Here is a 16,265-nt window from a genome sequence, read left to right on the forward strand (position 1 = left end):
ACAATCCCATTTAAATAAATACATTTAGGTGCAAAAAAATCTTCAGATTGATTTTCCTCTTTACCTCAAGCATTCTTTATTTGTGCATTCATGTCAGGCAGAGCTCTTTTCCCACTTAAAAAAAGGGAATGGGACAATGTGATAAGGTCTCCTATTGTCAGGAAAGCCAAAGCCCTACCAGAAACCCCAGCCCTTTTCACCTAAGGCATCCTTGACATGAAACTGGGTCACAGGGGCACCCTTAGCTAAAGAAGCTAGAAAGCAAAATCTGTCTTTCAGCTTCCACAGGAGAGGAGTAAAGGAGTGGAGGTACCTGCTGGGTCTCCCACATCCTCCAAGTCTAAATTACTCTGTGTTCCCAGAAGCAACCTTTCCTACTACTCATCATCCCACTTTCCACACTGTATCTTTACAAATCTGTCTATAATCCAACTGACAGATAGAGGCTTGGATCCTTGAGTACTGAAACAAAAACAAAAACAAAAACCAGCATTCAGAGGATCTACTCTATATTTAAGAAAAAAATCAGATTTATTGTGATCTAATTTTTTGAGGTAGAATTTCCCATATTGAGTGTTCCGCTGGAGTTTAGACAAATGTATACATTCATGTAAATATAACATTCAAGACATAAAGCATTTCCATCACCCCCAAATTGTGCATCCCTGCAGTCAGTCCACTCACCTCCCCCTAAGCCCCTGGAAACCACTGATCTCCTTTGAATCCGTACAGTTCTTCCTTTGCTAGAATGTCATATAAACGAATGATTCCATCGGTAGTCTTTTTTTGGTTCGCTTCTTTCATTTAGCATAATGCTTTTGAGATTCATCCTTCTTGTCACTTATATCCATAGTTCATTCCTTTTTTAGTGACTAATATTCCGTTATATGGCTATCCCACAGTTTGGGATTCACCAATTGATGGACATTTGGTTGTTTCCGGTTTGGGATCATTATGAATGAAGCTGCGTTGAACATTCATGTGTGAGTCTTTGTGGGTACATATATTTTCATTTCCCTTGGGAAATACCTGGAAGGGTGATAGCTAAGGCAAACTATAATTTATTAAGAACCTGTTTTTTTTCTTTTTTAATATTTATATAAAATAAAATGTAAAATATAAATGTATTTTAAAATTAGAAATGTATAACTGACATATAATTGACATACAGTGTTATATTGGTTTCAGGAACACAAGATACTCATTTGACAGTTCTATGCCCAATGCTCACTATGATAACTATAGTCACCATACAATATTATTTTATGAGATCATTAACTATATTTCCTATGCTGTACTTTCCATCTCCTTGAGTTATTTAATAACTGGAAGTCTGTACCCCTTAATCCCCTTCATGTATTTTTTGTTTGTTTGTTTAAAAGATTTTATTTATTTATTTGACAGACAGAGATCACAAGTAGGCAGAGAGGCAGGCAGAGAGGGAGAGAGGAGGAAGCAGGCTCCCCGAGGAGCAGAGAGCCCGACATGGGGCTTGATCACAGGACCCTGGGATCATGACCTGAGTCAAAGGCAGAGATTTTAACCCACTGAGCCACCCAGGCATTCCCCGCCTCATGTATTTTAACCAACCCCCCATTCACCTGTCCTTGGGCCACCACCCGTTTGTTCTCTGTATTTAAACTTTTGTTTTTTTGTTTGCTTTACAGTTTTTAGATACCTCATATAAATGAAATCATATAGTTTTTGTCTTTGATTTATTGCACTTAGCATAATTCTCTCAACATCCTTCTATGTTGACACAAAAGTTAGTCTTTTTTTTTTAAAGATTTTTTTAAAAAAATCTATTTATTTGACAGACAGAGATCGCAAGTAGGCAGAGAGGCAAGCAGAGAGAGAGGAAGGGAAGCAGGCTCCCTGCTGAGCAGAGAGACCAATGTGGGACTTGATTCCAGGACTCTGGGATCATGACCTGAACTGAAGGCAGAGGCTTTAACCCACTGAGCCACCCAGGCGCCCCAAAAGTCAGTCTTTTTTATGCCCAAGTAATATTAGTATGTGTCTGTTTATCACATTTTGTTATTATAGATAATGCTGCTATAAACACAGGGGTTTAGGCACCTGCTGGCTCAGTCAGGTAAGCAGCTGCCTTCAGCTCAGGTCATTATCTCAGGGTCCTGAGGTCAAGCCCTACATCAGGCTCCCTGCTCAGTGGGGGTTCTGCTTCTTCCCCTGCCTCTGTTGCTCCCCCTGCTTGTGCTCTCGCATTTGCATGTTCTCTCCCTCAAATAAAATAAAATCTTTTAAAAAATAGAGGTGCATATAACTTTTAAAATTAATGTTCTTGTTTTGAGTAAATAGTAGTACAATTACTGGATCATATGATGATTCTATTTTTAATTATTTGAGAAACTGTCATACTGTTTCCTACAGTGTCTGTACCAGTTGAAACTCTCACTAAGAATGCACAAGAGTTCCCTTTTCTCCACATCCTTGTCAACACATTATTTCTTACCTTTTTGATCCTAGCCATTCTGATATGTGTAAGGTGGTATCTCATGGTTTTGATTGACATTTCCCTGATGATTAGTAATGTTGAACATCATTTTATATGTTTGTTAGCCATCTGTATGTCTTTGGAAAAATGTCTTTCAGGTCTTGTGTCCATTTAAAAATCAGATTATTTGGGGTTTTTTGGTGTTGGGTTGTATAAGTTCTTCATATATTTTGGGTATTAATCCTTTATCATATCATTTGTAAATACATTCTTCCATCCAGTAGATTTGCCTTTTTGTTCTGTTGATGGTTTCCATTGCTTTGCTTTTTATTTTGCTGTAATCCTAGTAGTTAATTCTTGATTTTGTTTCCTTTGGCTGAGAAGACCTATCCATAAATACATTGCTAACGCTGATGTCTAAGAGATTACTACCTATGTTTTCTTCTAGGAATATTATAGTTTCAGGTCTCACATAAAGGTCTATAATCCATTTGAGCTTATTTTTGTGTATGGTGTAGAAACACAGTCGTATCATTCTTTTGCATATAGACGTCCAGTTTCTCCAGCACCATTTATCGCAGTAAATGTCTTTTCCCTGTTGTATATTCTTATTCCTTTGTCATTTAATTGTCCGTATAGCCATGGGTTTATTTCTGGGCTGTCTGTCCTGTTCCATTGACCTATGTGTTTGTTTTTGTGCCATTTCCATGCTGTTCTGTTTCTGCACCTTTGTAGTATATTTTGGAGTCTGGGATTGTTACACGTCCAGCTTAGTTCTTTTTCAGGATTACTTTGGCTATTCGGGGTCTTTCGGGTTCCATACAAATTTTAGGATTACATGTTCTAGTTTTGTGGGAAAATGCTGTTGGTATTTTGATAGAGATTGCATTAAATCTGCTGATTGCTCTGGGTAGTCTGGTTCTTTGTTATTAGTGCATAGAAACACAACACATTTCTGTATGTTAATTTTATATCCTGTAAGTTTACTGAATTCATTTATGAGTTATTCTAATAGCTTTTTGGTGGAGTCTTTCAGGTTTTCTATATGTAGTATCATGTCCTCTACAAATAGTGATAGTTTAACTTCTTCCTCACAGTTTTTTTTTTAAAGATTTTATATATTTATTTGGCAGACAGAGATCACAAGTAGGCAGAGAGACAGGCAGAGAGAGAGAGAGGAGGAAGCAGGCTCCCTGCTGAGCAGAGAGCCTCATATAGGACCCTGAGACCATGACCTGAGCTGAAGGCAGAGGCTTAACCCACTGAGCCACCCAGGCGCCCCTTCCTTACAGTTTTGATGCCTTTTATTTCTTTTTCCTGTCTGGTTGCTACAGCTAGGACTTCCCAGTGCTATGTTGAAGGCAGGTGGTGAGAGTGGACATACTTGTCTTTTTCCTGAGCCTGGAAGAAAAGTTCCATTTTTCACCATCAAGTATGATGTTAGCTGTATATTCCCACTATACCTGTGTCATTGAGAGTTTTATCATGAAAGAGGTCGTATTTTGCCAAATGCTTTACCTGTATCTTTTGAGGGGATAATGTGGTTTTTGTCCTTTCTCTTGTTAATGTATCACATTGATGGCTTTGTGAATATTGAACTACCCTTGTATCCCTAGAACAAATCCTATTTGATTGTGATGAATGAATCTTTTGTTTTGTTGGATTCAGTTTGCTAATGTTCAGATGAGGATTTCTGCTTACACATTCATCAGAAATACTGGCCTATAGTTTTCTTTTTTGAAGCATCTTTGTCTGGTTCTGGGATCAAGGTAATGCTGGCCTCCTAAAATGAACTTGGAAGTTTTCCTCTCTGTCTTTTTTTGGAGTAATTTGAGAAGAATAAATACTAACCCTTCTTTAATGTTTTGTAGAATTCACCTATGAAGTCATCTAATTTAAGACTTTTATTTGTTGGGAATTTTTTGTTTACTGATTCAGTTTAATTACTGGTAATGATTTGATCAGATTTTCTGTTTCTTTCTAATTTAGATCAGAACGTTGTGTTTCTAAGAATTTAATCATTTCTTTTAGATTGTCCTAGGTTGTCCAGTTTGTTGGTGTATAATTTTCCATGATGTTCTCTTGATGTGGTGTCAGTTATTATTTTTCCTCCTTCATTTTTCATTTTAGACTTCTCACTGAGATTTGATAATTTTGTTTATCTTTTCACAGAGCCAGCTCTTAATTTCATTGGTCCTTTCTATTCTTTTACTTATTTTTTAAAAGATTTTAAAAATTTATTTGAGAGAGAGAAAGAGTGTGTGTGTGTGCACATGTACATGCACGCACACGTGCATACAAGGATGGGGCAGTGAGGGAGGGCAAGAATCTCTAGCAGACTCCATGCTGAGCGTGGGGTCCAACACTGGGCTCGATCTCATGACCCTTGAGATCATGAGCAGAGCTGAAACCAAGAGTTGGATGCTTAACCAGCTCAGCCACCCAGGTGCCCCTCTCTTGTTCTTTTAATCTCTATTTTATTTATTTTCACTCTAATCTTCTTGTTTTCCTTCTACTAGCTTTGGGCTTAGTTTATTCTTCTTTTCTTTAGTTCCTTTAGGTGTAAGGTTAGGTTGTTTGATAATTTTTCTTGTTTCTTGTGTTATGCCTGTATCATTATAAACTTCCCACTTAGGTGCACCTGGGTGGCTCAGTGGGTTAAGCCTCTGCCTTCAGCTTGGGTCATGATCTCAGGGTCTCAGGCTCTCTGCTCAGCAGGGAGCCTGCTTCCTCCTCTCTCTCTCTCTGCTTGCCTCCCCGCCTACTTGTGATCTCTGTCAAATAAATAATTAAAAAAAATAAACTTCCCACTTGGAACTGTTTTTGCTCTGTCTCAAAGGTTTTGGACCATTGTGATTTCATTTTCATTTGTGTCATTTTATTTCCTGTTGATTTCTTTGTTGACCCATTGGTTGTTTAGTAGCATGTTGTTTAGCCTCCATGTCTTTGTATTTTTTCCAATTTTTTTCTTGTAATTGATTTCTAGTTTCATTCCACTGTGGTCAGAAAAGATGCTTGATATGATTTCATATTCTCAAATTTATTGAGACTTGTTTTGTGGCCTAACGTGATCTTAGAGAACGTTTCATATGCACTTGAAAAGAATGTGTATTGTGCTGTGTTTGGATGGAATGTTCTGTACACGTCTGTTAGATCCATTTGGTCTAATGTGTTACTTAAAGCCACAGTTTCTTTGTTGATATTTCTGTCTAGATGATCTATTTCTTGATTTAATTGGGTTTTTAAGTACTCTAATATTACTGTCTCTTTTGGTCTACTATTTGCTTTATGTATTTAGGTGCTTCTGTGTTGGGTACATGGATATTTATAGTTATATAATCTTGTTGGATTGATCCCTTTATCATTATGTAATGCCCTTATTTTTTTTTTAAGATTTTATTTATTTATTTGACAGAGATCACAAGTAGGCAGAGAGACAGGCAGAGAGAGGAATAGAAGCAGCTCCCTGCTGAGCAGGGAGCCCGATGTGGGGCTTGATCCCAGGACTCTGGGATCTGAGCTGAGCAGAAGGCAGAGGCTTTAACCCACTGAGCCACCCAGGCGCCTTGTAATGCCCTCCTTTATCTCTTGTTAAAGTCTTTGTTTTAAAATTTATCTTCTCTAGTGTATTGTTAAGCCAGTTTTTGTTCCACTTCTATTTGCATAGAATAACTTTGTCCATGCATTTCCTTTCAGTCTGTATGTATCTTGAGGTTTGAAGTGATGTCTTATAGGCAGTATGTAGATAGGTCTTCTTTTGGAGGGGAGGGCGCCTTGTTTTTTATCCATTCTGCCACCCTCTGTCTTTTGATTGGAGCATTTAGCTCATTTACATTTAAAGCAATCCCCCCCCCCCAAGACTTTGTTTATTTGACAGAGAGAGAGAGAGAGGGAATATAAGCAGGGGGAGAGTCAGAGGGAGAAGCAGATTCCCTGCTGAGCAGGGAGGCCAATTCGAGGCTCAGTCCCAGGCCCTTAGGATCATGACCTGAGCCAAAGGCAGATGCTTAGCTGACTGAGCCACCCAGTGCCCCTACATTTAAAGTAATTATTGATAGATACATACTTAGTGCATTTTGTTGATTGTTTTATGTTTTGTAGTTTTGTTTTTTATGTTTTGTAGTTTGTTTTTTGATTGTTTTATTTTTGTAGTTCTCTGTTTCTTATTCTTTTGCTTGCTTCCCATGTGGTTTGATGGTTCTATAGTATATGCTTTGATAACTCTATGTTTTGTGTATATATTATAGTTTTTTGATTTGTGGTTACCATTAGTTTTTTTTTTTAAAGATTTTATTTATTTATTTGACTGAGAGACAGATTACAAGTATGCAGAGAGGCAGGCAGAGAGAGAGAGAGGAGGAAGCAGGCTCCCCGCTGAGCAGAGAGCCAGATGCGGGGCTCGATCCCAGGACCCTGGGATCATGATCTGAGCCGAAGGCAAGGTCTTTAAACCACTGAGCCACCCAGGCGCCCCACCATTAGTTTTGTATATAACATCCTATGTGCATAGCAGTCTATATTAAGTTGATGGTCACTTAAGTTCAAACACACTGTTAAAGTGCTCAATTTTTATTCCTTCCTCCGTGTTTTATGTCTATGAAGCCATAGTTTACATGTTTTAATTTTCTATATCCCTTGATTAATTTTTGTAGACAGAATTGATTTTACTGATTGTGTTTCAGCCTCCATACTGGCTATATGAGTGATCAATCTATCATTACTGTATGTTTGATTTTTACCTGTAACATTTTTTTAAAAATTTAATTTTATTTATTTATTTATTTATTTGTTTGTTTGTTTGTTTATTTTTGAGAGAGAGCACACCCATGCACATAAGCATGCACAAGTAAGAGGAGGGAGAGAATCCCAAAGCACAAACCCCCTCTCCCGCTAAACATGGAAACCAACACATGACTTGAACAAAAACCAAGAGCTGGATATTCAACTGATTGAGCCACCCAGGCACCCTGAATCTGGTTTTGTTTTTGTTTTTAATTTATTTTTAATTTTCAGCATAACAGTATTCATTGTTTTTGTACCACACCCAGTGCTCCATGCAATCCGTGCCCTCTCTAATACCCACCACTTGGTTCCCCCAACCTCCCATCCCCCCACCACTTAAAACCCCTTAGATTGTTTTTCAGAGTCCATAGTCTCTCATGGTTCACCTCCCCTTCTAATTTCCCCCAACTCCCTTTTAACTCCCCATGTCCATGATGCTATTTGTTATGCTTCACAAATAAGTGAAACCATATGATAATTGACTCTCTCTGCTTATTTCACTCAGCATAATCTCCTCCAGTCCCATCCATGTTGCTACAAAAGTTGGGTATTCATCCTTTCTGATGGAGGCACAATACTCCATAGTGTATATGGACCACATCGTCCTTATCCATCCGTCCACTGAAGGGCATCTTGGTTCTTTCCACAGTTTGGCGACTGTGGCCGTTGCTGCTATAAACATTGGGGTACAGATGGCCCTTCTTTTCACTACATCTGTATCTTTGGGGTAAATAGCCAGTAGTACAATTGCAGGGTCATAGGGATGTTCTATTTTTAATTTCTTGAGGAATCTCCACACTGTTCTCCAAAGAGGCTGCACCAACTTGCATTCCCACCAACAGTGTAAGAGGGTTCCCCTTTCTCCACTTCCCCTCCAACACATGTTTCCTCTCTTGCTAATTTTGGCCATTCTAACTGGTGTAAGGTAATATCTCAATGTGGTTTTAATTTGAATCTCCCTGATGGCTAGTGATGATGAGCATTTTTTCATGTGTCTGATAGCCATTTGTATGTCTTCATTGGAGAAGTGTCTGTTCATATCTTCTGCCCATTTTTTGATATAATTATCTGTTTTGTGTGTGTTGAGTTTGAGAAGTTCTTTATAGATCCTGGATATCAACCTTGTCTGTACTGTCATTTGCAAATATCTTCTCCCATTCCGTGAGTTGCCTCTTTGTTTTCTTGACTGTTTCCTTTGCTGTGCAGAAGTTTTTGATTTTGATGAAGTCCCAGAAGTTTATTTTGGCTTTTGTTTCCTTTGCCTTTGGAAACATATCTTGAAAGAAGTTGCTGTGGCTGATATGGAAGAGATTACTGCGTATGTTCTCCTCTAGGATTCTGATGGATTCCTGTCTCATGTTGAGATCTTTTATCCATTTCGAGCTTATCTTTGTGTATGGTGTAAGAGAATGGTCGAGTTTCATTCTTCTACATATAGCTGCCCAGTTTTCCCAGCACCATTTATTGAAGAGACTGCCTTTTTTCCACTGTATATTTTTTCCTGTTTTGTTGAAGATTATTTGACCATAGAGTTGAGGGTCCATATCTGGGCTCTCTACTCTGTTCCACTGGTCTATGTGTCTGTTTTTATGCCAGTACCATGCTGTCTTGGTGATCACAGCTTTGTAGTAAAGCTTGAAATCAGGTAACATGAAGCCCACAGCTTTATTTTTGTTTTTCAACATTTCCTTAGCGATTCGGGGTCTCTTCTGATTCCATACAAATTTTAGGATTAGTTGCTCCACCTCTTTGAAGAAACCGGTGGAATTTTGATCGAAGTGGCACTAAAAGTATAGATTGCTCTAGGCAGTATAGACATTTTACCAATGTTTATTCTTCCGATCCAAGAGCATGGAATGGTCTTCCATCTTTTTGTGTCTAAATCAATCTCTTTCATGAGTGTCCTGTAGTTCCTCGAGAACAGATCCTTTACCTCTTTGGTTAGGTTTATTCCCAGGTATCTTATGATTCTTGGTGCTATAATAAATGGAATCGATTCTCTAATTTCCCTTCCTGTATTTTCATTTTTAGTGTATAAGAAAGCCACTTATTTCTGTACATTGACTTTGTATCCTGCCATGTTACTGAATTGCTGTATGAGTTCTAGTAGTTTGGAGGTGGAGTCTTTTGGGTTTTCCATATAAAGAATCAGGTCATCTGCAAAGAGAGAGTTTGACTTCTTCATTGCCAATTTGGATACCTTTTATTTCTCTTTGTTGTCTGATTGCTGTTGCTAGGACTTCTAATACTATGTTGAACAAGAGTGGTGGGAGTGGGCATCCTTGTTGTGTTCCTGATCTCAAAGGGAAGGCTGCAAGCTTTTTCCCATTGAGGATGATATTTGTTGTGGGTCTTTCATAGATAGATTTTATGAAGCTCAGGAATGTTCCCTCTATCCCTATACTTTGAAGCGTTTTTTTTTTTTTAAGATTTTATTTATTTATTTGGCAGACAGAGATCACAAGTAGGCAGAGAGGCAGGCAGAGAGAGAGGAGGAAGCAGGCTCCCTGCCGAGCAGAGAGACCGATGCGGGGCTCAATCCCAGGTCCCTGGGATCATGACCTGAGCATAAAGCAGAGGCTTTAACCCACTGAGCCACCCAGGGGCCCCAACTTTGAAGCGTTTTAATCAGGAACAGATGCTGGGTTTTGTCAAATGCTTCTTCTGCATCAATTGACAGGACCATGTGGTTCTTCTCTCTGTTCTTATTAATTTGTTCTATCACATTGATTGATTTGCGAATGTTGAACCATCCTTGTAGCCCAGGGATGAATCCCACCTGGTCATGGTGGATAATCTTTTTCATGTGCTGTTGGATCCTGTTTGCTAGGATCTTGTTGAGAATCTTAGCATCCATATTCATCAGTGATATTGGTCTGAAATTCTCCTTTTTGGTAGGGTCTTTGCCTGGTTTGGGGATCAGGGTAATGCTGGCTTCATAGATAGAGTCTGGAAGTTTTCCTTCTGCTTCAATTTTTTGAAACAGCTTCAGGAGAATAGGTGTTATTTCTTCTTTGAAAGTTTGGTAGAATTCCCCAGGGAATCCGTCAGGTCCTGGGCTCTTGTTTTTTGGGAGGTTTTTGATCACTGCTTCAATCTTGTTACTAGATATCGGTCTATTCAGGTTGTCGATTTCTTCCTGGTTCAATTTTGGGAGATTATAGTTTTCCAGGAATGCATCCGTTTCATCTAGGTTGCTAAGCTTATTGGCATATAACCGTTGATAATAACTTCTGATGATTGTTTCTACTTCCTTGGTGTTAGTTGTGATCTCTCCCTTTTCATTCATAATTTTACTAATTTGGGCTTTCTCTCTTTTCTTTTGGATTAGTGTGGCCAATGGTTTATCGATCTTACTGATTCTTTCAAAAAACCAGCTTCTAGCTTCATTGATATGTTCTACTGTATCTCTGGTTTCTACCTCATTGATCTCAGCTCTAATCTTGATTATTTCCCTTCTTATGTGTGGAGTTGGTTTGATTTGTTGTTGATTCTCCAGTTCTTTAAGGTGTAGAGACAGCTGCTGTGTTCTGGATTTTTCAATTTTTTTGAGGGAGGCTTGGATGGCTATGTATTTCCCCCTAGGACCGACTTTGCTGTATCCCATAAATTTTGTTCCAAAGTGTCTTCATTCTCACTGGTTTCCATGAATTGTTTCAGTTCTTCTTTGATCTCCTGGTTGATCCAAGCATTCTTAAGCAAGGTGGTCTTTAGCTTCCAGGTGTTTGAGTTCCTTCTGAACTTTTCCTTGTGATTGAGCTCCAGTTTCAAAGCACTGTGATCTGAGAATATGCAGGGAATAATCTCAGTCTTTTGGTATCGGTTGAGTCCTGATTTCTGACCCAGTATGTGGTCTATTCTGGAGAAGGTTCCGTGTGCACTTGAGAATGAGTATTCTGTCGTTTTAGGGTGGAATGTTCTGTATATATCTATGAGGTCCATCTGGTCCAATGTGTCATTCAATGCTCTTGTTTCTTTATTGATTTTCTGCTTCGATGATCTGTCTATTTCTGAGAGAGGTGTGTTAAGATCTCCTACTATTAATGTATTCATATCAATATGACTCTTTATCTTGATTAACAGTTTTCTTATGTAATTGGCTGCTCCCATATTGGGGGCATAGATATTTACAATTGTTAAATCATCTTGATGGAGAGTCCCTTTAAGGATTATGTAGTGTCCTTCTGTTTCTCTGACTAAAGTCTTAAGTTTAAAATCTAATTTATCTGATATGAGAATCGCTACCCCAGCCTTCTTTTGAGGTCCATTGACATGAAAGATTCTTCTCCATCCCTTCACTTTCAATCTGGGTGTATCTTTAGGTTCAAAATGGGCCTCTTGTAGACAACATATGGATGGGTCCTATCGTTTTATCCAATCAGCAACCCTGTGCCATTTTATGGGTGCATTTAGGCCATTCACATTGAGAGTGATTATTGATAGATACATTTTTATTGACATCGTGTTACCTTTGAAGTCTTTCTTTCTGTAGATTGTCTCTATATTTCTGTTCAATGCTATTCTTAGGATTTTTCCTCTTTTATAGAACCCTTCTTAATATTTCCCGCAGTGTTGGCTTGGTGGTTGCATAGTCTTTTAAGCCTTGCCGGTCTTGGAAACTCTTTATCTCTCCATCCATTTTGAATGTCAGTCTTGCTGGATAAAGTATTCTTGGCTGCATGTCTTCTCATTTAATGCCCTGAGTATATCTTGCCAGCCCTTTCTGGCTTGCCGGGTCTCTGTGGACAGGTCTGACGTTATTCTGATGGGCTTTCCTCTGTAAGTAAGGAGCCTCTTTGTCGTAGAAGCTTTCAAGAGATTATACCTACAATTATGATTCCTCAATTTGACTATCAGGTGTCTTGATGTTTTTCTGGAATCTATAATCTTGGGTGGAGACCGTTCAGCCTCTAGTACATGAACGCTGGTTCCATTCGCGAGATTGGGAAAATTTTCATGAAGAACTTGTTCCACTATATCTTCTAGACTTCTTTCTTTCTCCTCCCCTTCAGGGATTCCAATAATTCTGACGTTGGAACGTTTCATGGCATCATTTATTTCCCTGATTCTGTTTTTGTGGTTTCTAAGCTATTTGTTCCAGTCTTCCTCTTGATCCTTTCTCTCTGTTTGTCCTCCAGATCACTAATTCTTTTTCTGTCTCAGTTACCCTAGCTTTGAGAGAATTTAGATTAGATTGGAACTCATTGAGAGCATTGTGAACCTCAGCCTTGGTAGCTTTTAGCTCTGCCCTAACATTGTGAACATCCTGTCTGGTCACTTTCAGCTCGGCCCTAATCAATTCCGTTTGGTCATCCATGGCTTTCTCCAACCTAGCTATTGCCTGGATAATTGTTAGCCTGAATTCTCTTTCTGACATATTGTCTATGTTGATAGCCATTAGCTCTGTTGCGGAAGGTCCATCCTTTGTATTTTTCTTCTGTAAGATGTAGCTGGATGTATCGACCATAGTGCAGTCAGGGTACACCCAGGAACACTTCTGAGCAATCAGGATTCCCCACCCAAATGAGAGAAAAAAGAAAAGAAAAAGGAAAAAAAAGAGAGAGAGAGACAGGAAAGAAAGGGAAGATGAAAGAGAAGGTTCAGCCCAAATGGGCCCCAAGGTAAGATTTATGAGGTATACAAACAAAAACAGACAAACAAAAAGACTGATAAAAGTATATACAAGAGAAAAAAATATATATATGCAAATAAAGGAAGAACCTCGTCGAAAAGAACCCCAAGTGTAAGATTTATATACTATCAGGACAAGCACAAAAACACAGAAACAGTGGTGGAAGAAAAAGATGGGAGCGTGGTTATAAATTCTCAGTGTGGGCGAGGAGCGTTGTTTTGATCCTTCCTGGATGTGTCTTGATATCTTTGTTAAAGGACTCAACTTTCCTAGGATAAAGGGGGATTCAAAATTGGTTTACCTATAGGGGTAGTATTGATTGGGGAAAGGGGATTACTTTTAAGTTTAACTCTATATGAATATTAGAAAATAAAAATAAAAAAGGAATAAACTAGACTAAACTAAACTAAAATTTTAAAAAAATTCAAAAAAATAGAAATGCAAAAGAGAAACACAGGTGTATGCATCAAAAAGTTCAGGTTAGAAGATTATTATGGAATTTGATGTACTGGACAGCTCGCTGTGATGGTAAATAGGTTAAAAAATTATCTATATATAAAAAAAAGAGCCAGAATAGTGGGAACAAATTAAAAATAAGAGTTGCCCTATGAAGTAGCGTTGGTGGTTCTCTTGTAGTCTTTTTTTTGTTTTGTTTTTTCTTTCCTGGTTGGTTTTCTGGGGGAGGGGCCTGCCAAGTGGGTTTTCAGTCAATGGTGTTCCCTGAGTTAAGTCCTCCCGCCTCCCTCAAGGGGGTGGGCTCTGAGGAAACCGGTTTTTTCAGGCTTTTGTTCTCTGGAGGTTTTTTTCACCTTTTTTTTTTTTCTCCCCCTCTCACCTTGACCATTTTTGATGGTTTTTGTAGGTTTAGAGGAAAGCAAACTGCACCCTGACCTCCCTCTCAGAGAGAAGCCTCAGTCTGTTCTGTGGGTGTAGCAGAGCCCATGTAAATGTCCCCTTGGCCGCTGGCAGAGCAGGTTCCGAGTCGCGGTCCCTGGGGATGCAGGATCTTCTGCTTGTACCCAAAACCACGGCATCCAGGGCTGTCTGGGAGCTCCAGATCACCAGAGAGTTTCCAAGCAGCAGTTGCACACTGAGATTTTGCTGCTGGCCCGGGCTGGGAGTACCTGGTGCCTCTGGGTCTAAGAGCACCCAGCTTGCACGCACCTCTCTCAGGGGAGCATGAGGGGCGTGCGCATCTCTGGCTCTGTAGCAGGGCCCGCTTGTTCTGCCCTCTGGCGTTCCTCCAAGCCCCTCACAGGAGCCGGACCCCACGCATTCTCGGGCGAGCTGACGGCTCAGGGACCAAGACCTGGTTTCTCCCGCCGCACTCTCTCTGGCTCAGCGCCAGGGGAGGCTGTCCTGGGACCGGGGACTTAAGCCCCTGTCGCTAGCCACCCCACAATCCCCCCCCCCCCCCCCCCGCAATCCTTTGCTCTTTTGGAGCGCTTTCAACCAGTCTCCAAGTTAATGCTGGTCCCCAGACGCAGGGCACTCTCGCTCGTATTGGGGTATTACTTTCCAACCGGTCGCGTCTGGTGGCTCCCTCCCCCTTTAGTTTATCTTCCGATATCAGTCGCCACCGTTCCCACTCCGCTTTACCTACCCACTGGCGTCTTCTGCCCCTGTAGCGATCCAGACGTGTATAATTCTGATCTCAGGCTGATTTCATGGGTGATCGGAGTTCTTTGGTAGGTAGTCAGCTCACTTTAGGGTACAGGTTGAAAAGGCACCTCCTCCTGCTTCCCCACATTCTTGTCCCCCTAACATTTTCCCTTTCATAATTTTCTTCTAGTTACAGCCTTTGCTTTTCATGTAGAGAATTCTTATTAACGTTTCTTATAAGGGTAGTTTAATGTGATGAACTTATTTTTACTTTGCTTTTTGGGGGAAACGCATTATTTCTCCTTTGGTTCTGAAGGATAACCTTAGGGTTTTCGTGGTTGTAGGTTCTTTTCCTTTCAGCACTGCAAATACATCATGCCACTTGCTTCTGGCCTGCGGAGTGTCTGCTGAAGCATCAGCAGCGAGCCTTTTGGGATTTCTCTTGTAGATAATTGTTCTCTTTTTCTCTTGCTGCTTTCAAGAGTCTCTCTTTATCATTATTTTATTCCATTTTAATTATTATGTGTCCTGGTGTGGACCTCCTTGGGTTGTTTTCGGGGCTTTCTGTGCCTCCTGGATTTGGATGTCTGTTTCCTTCCACTAATTATTAGGAAAGTTTTCAGCTATTATCTCTTCAAATAACTTTTTGTCCCCTTCTCTCATTTCTCCTTCTGGGATCCCTATAATGTGAATGTTATTATGCCTGATGATGTCCAGAATTCCCCTAACCTAGTCTCTTTTTTTATTATTCCTTTTTCTTTTGCTGCTCAGCTTGTTTTCTTTCCTTTCTCTTGTCTTCCAGATTGCTGATCTATTCTTCTGCATCCTCTAATCTACTATTAATTCCCTCTAGTGTATCTTTCATTTCTGTTAAAAATTCTTCAGCTCATTCACTCTTTTCTCAAGTCCAACAAATATCTGTGTGACCAGTACTTTGAATTCTTTATCAGAGATATTGCTTCTCTCTGTTTCATTGAGTTGCTTTACTGATATTCTGACTTGTTTTTTCATTTGGGACCTATTTCTCTGTCTCCTCATTTTTTCTGACTCTGTATTTGTTTCTACGTGAGGTGTGTCCTCTGATCTTGGAGGGGGTGACCTTGTGTAGAAGAGGTTTTGTGGTGCATTAAAGTATAATCTCCTAGAGTCACCAGGATTAGGTGCTTCAGCGGTGTCCCCTGTGTGGGCCGCATGCACCTTCCCATTATGGCTGAAGCACAGTTGCCTTTAGCCCAGCCTGCTGCCATGACCCACTTTGCCTGCTGTGGGTACACCGGGCAGCATTTGCTTCCAGTGTTGTTGGGAGGCCCACCTGTGATCACCAGAGGTTCACTGCTGTGTGGAGCCAGCAGTCAGCCGGCTGTCTGCAGTTCGCCTCTGTCACAGCTGCAGGTGCACTGGGGGTCAGGGCTTGCTCCCTTCACACCAGGCCAAGGAGCCAGGCTGCTGTAACAGGGGGCACACTGGTCTGTGTGGTTATCTGCTTTACAGGGCAGGGGTCACTTTGGAGTGATGCTGGTCCCGGCCATGGCTGCCTGCAGGGTGTGGTGGAGCCAAAGCTGCTCTGCGTAGACAGGGTGGGGTAGGTCTGCAGGGGGACGCACAGAGGCAGGGCATACTTTGTAAGCCAGGTAGAGAATGTTAGTGTTGGCGCCTACAAGCTTCTGGCTACCTAGGCTGGGGAAGGAGATTAGAATGACACCCATAAGCATTTTTGTTCCTGGAGAAGTCTACAGATCCCTGCCCCTTTGGCACATGTTCTCCTTCATGTATGTCTTAGGCACTTTTCAAATT

At 40.4% G+C, this 16,265-nt stretch overlaps 1 long non-coding RNA gene across 1 annotated transcript in view; it reads left to right on the forward strand.

Moving 5' to 3' along the window:
* The first annotated feature begins 4,153 nt into the window (after nucleotides 1-4,153).
* Nucleotides 4,154-16,265, forward strand: part of LOC132028720 (uncharacterized) — a 29,901-nt gene continuing 17,789 nt past the window's right edge. Inside the window, exon 1 of the long non-coding RNA XR_009407505.1 lies at nucleotides 4,154-4,224. This is a non-coding gene — a long non-coding RNA (uncharacterized LOC132028720). The remainder of the gene's footprint in view (nucleotides 4,225-16,265) is intronic.

Source organism: Mustela nigripes, chromosome 1, assembly GCF_022355385.1.
Source record: "Mustela nigripes isolate SB6536 chromosome 1, MUSNIG.SB6536, whole genome shotgun sequence".
NCBI classification, from domain to species: Eukaryota; Metazoa; Chordata; class Mammalia; order Carnivora; family Mustelidae; genus Mustela; species Mustela nigripes.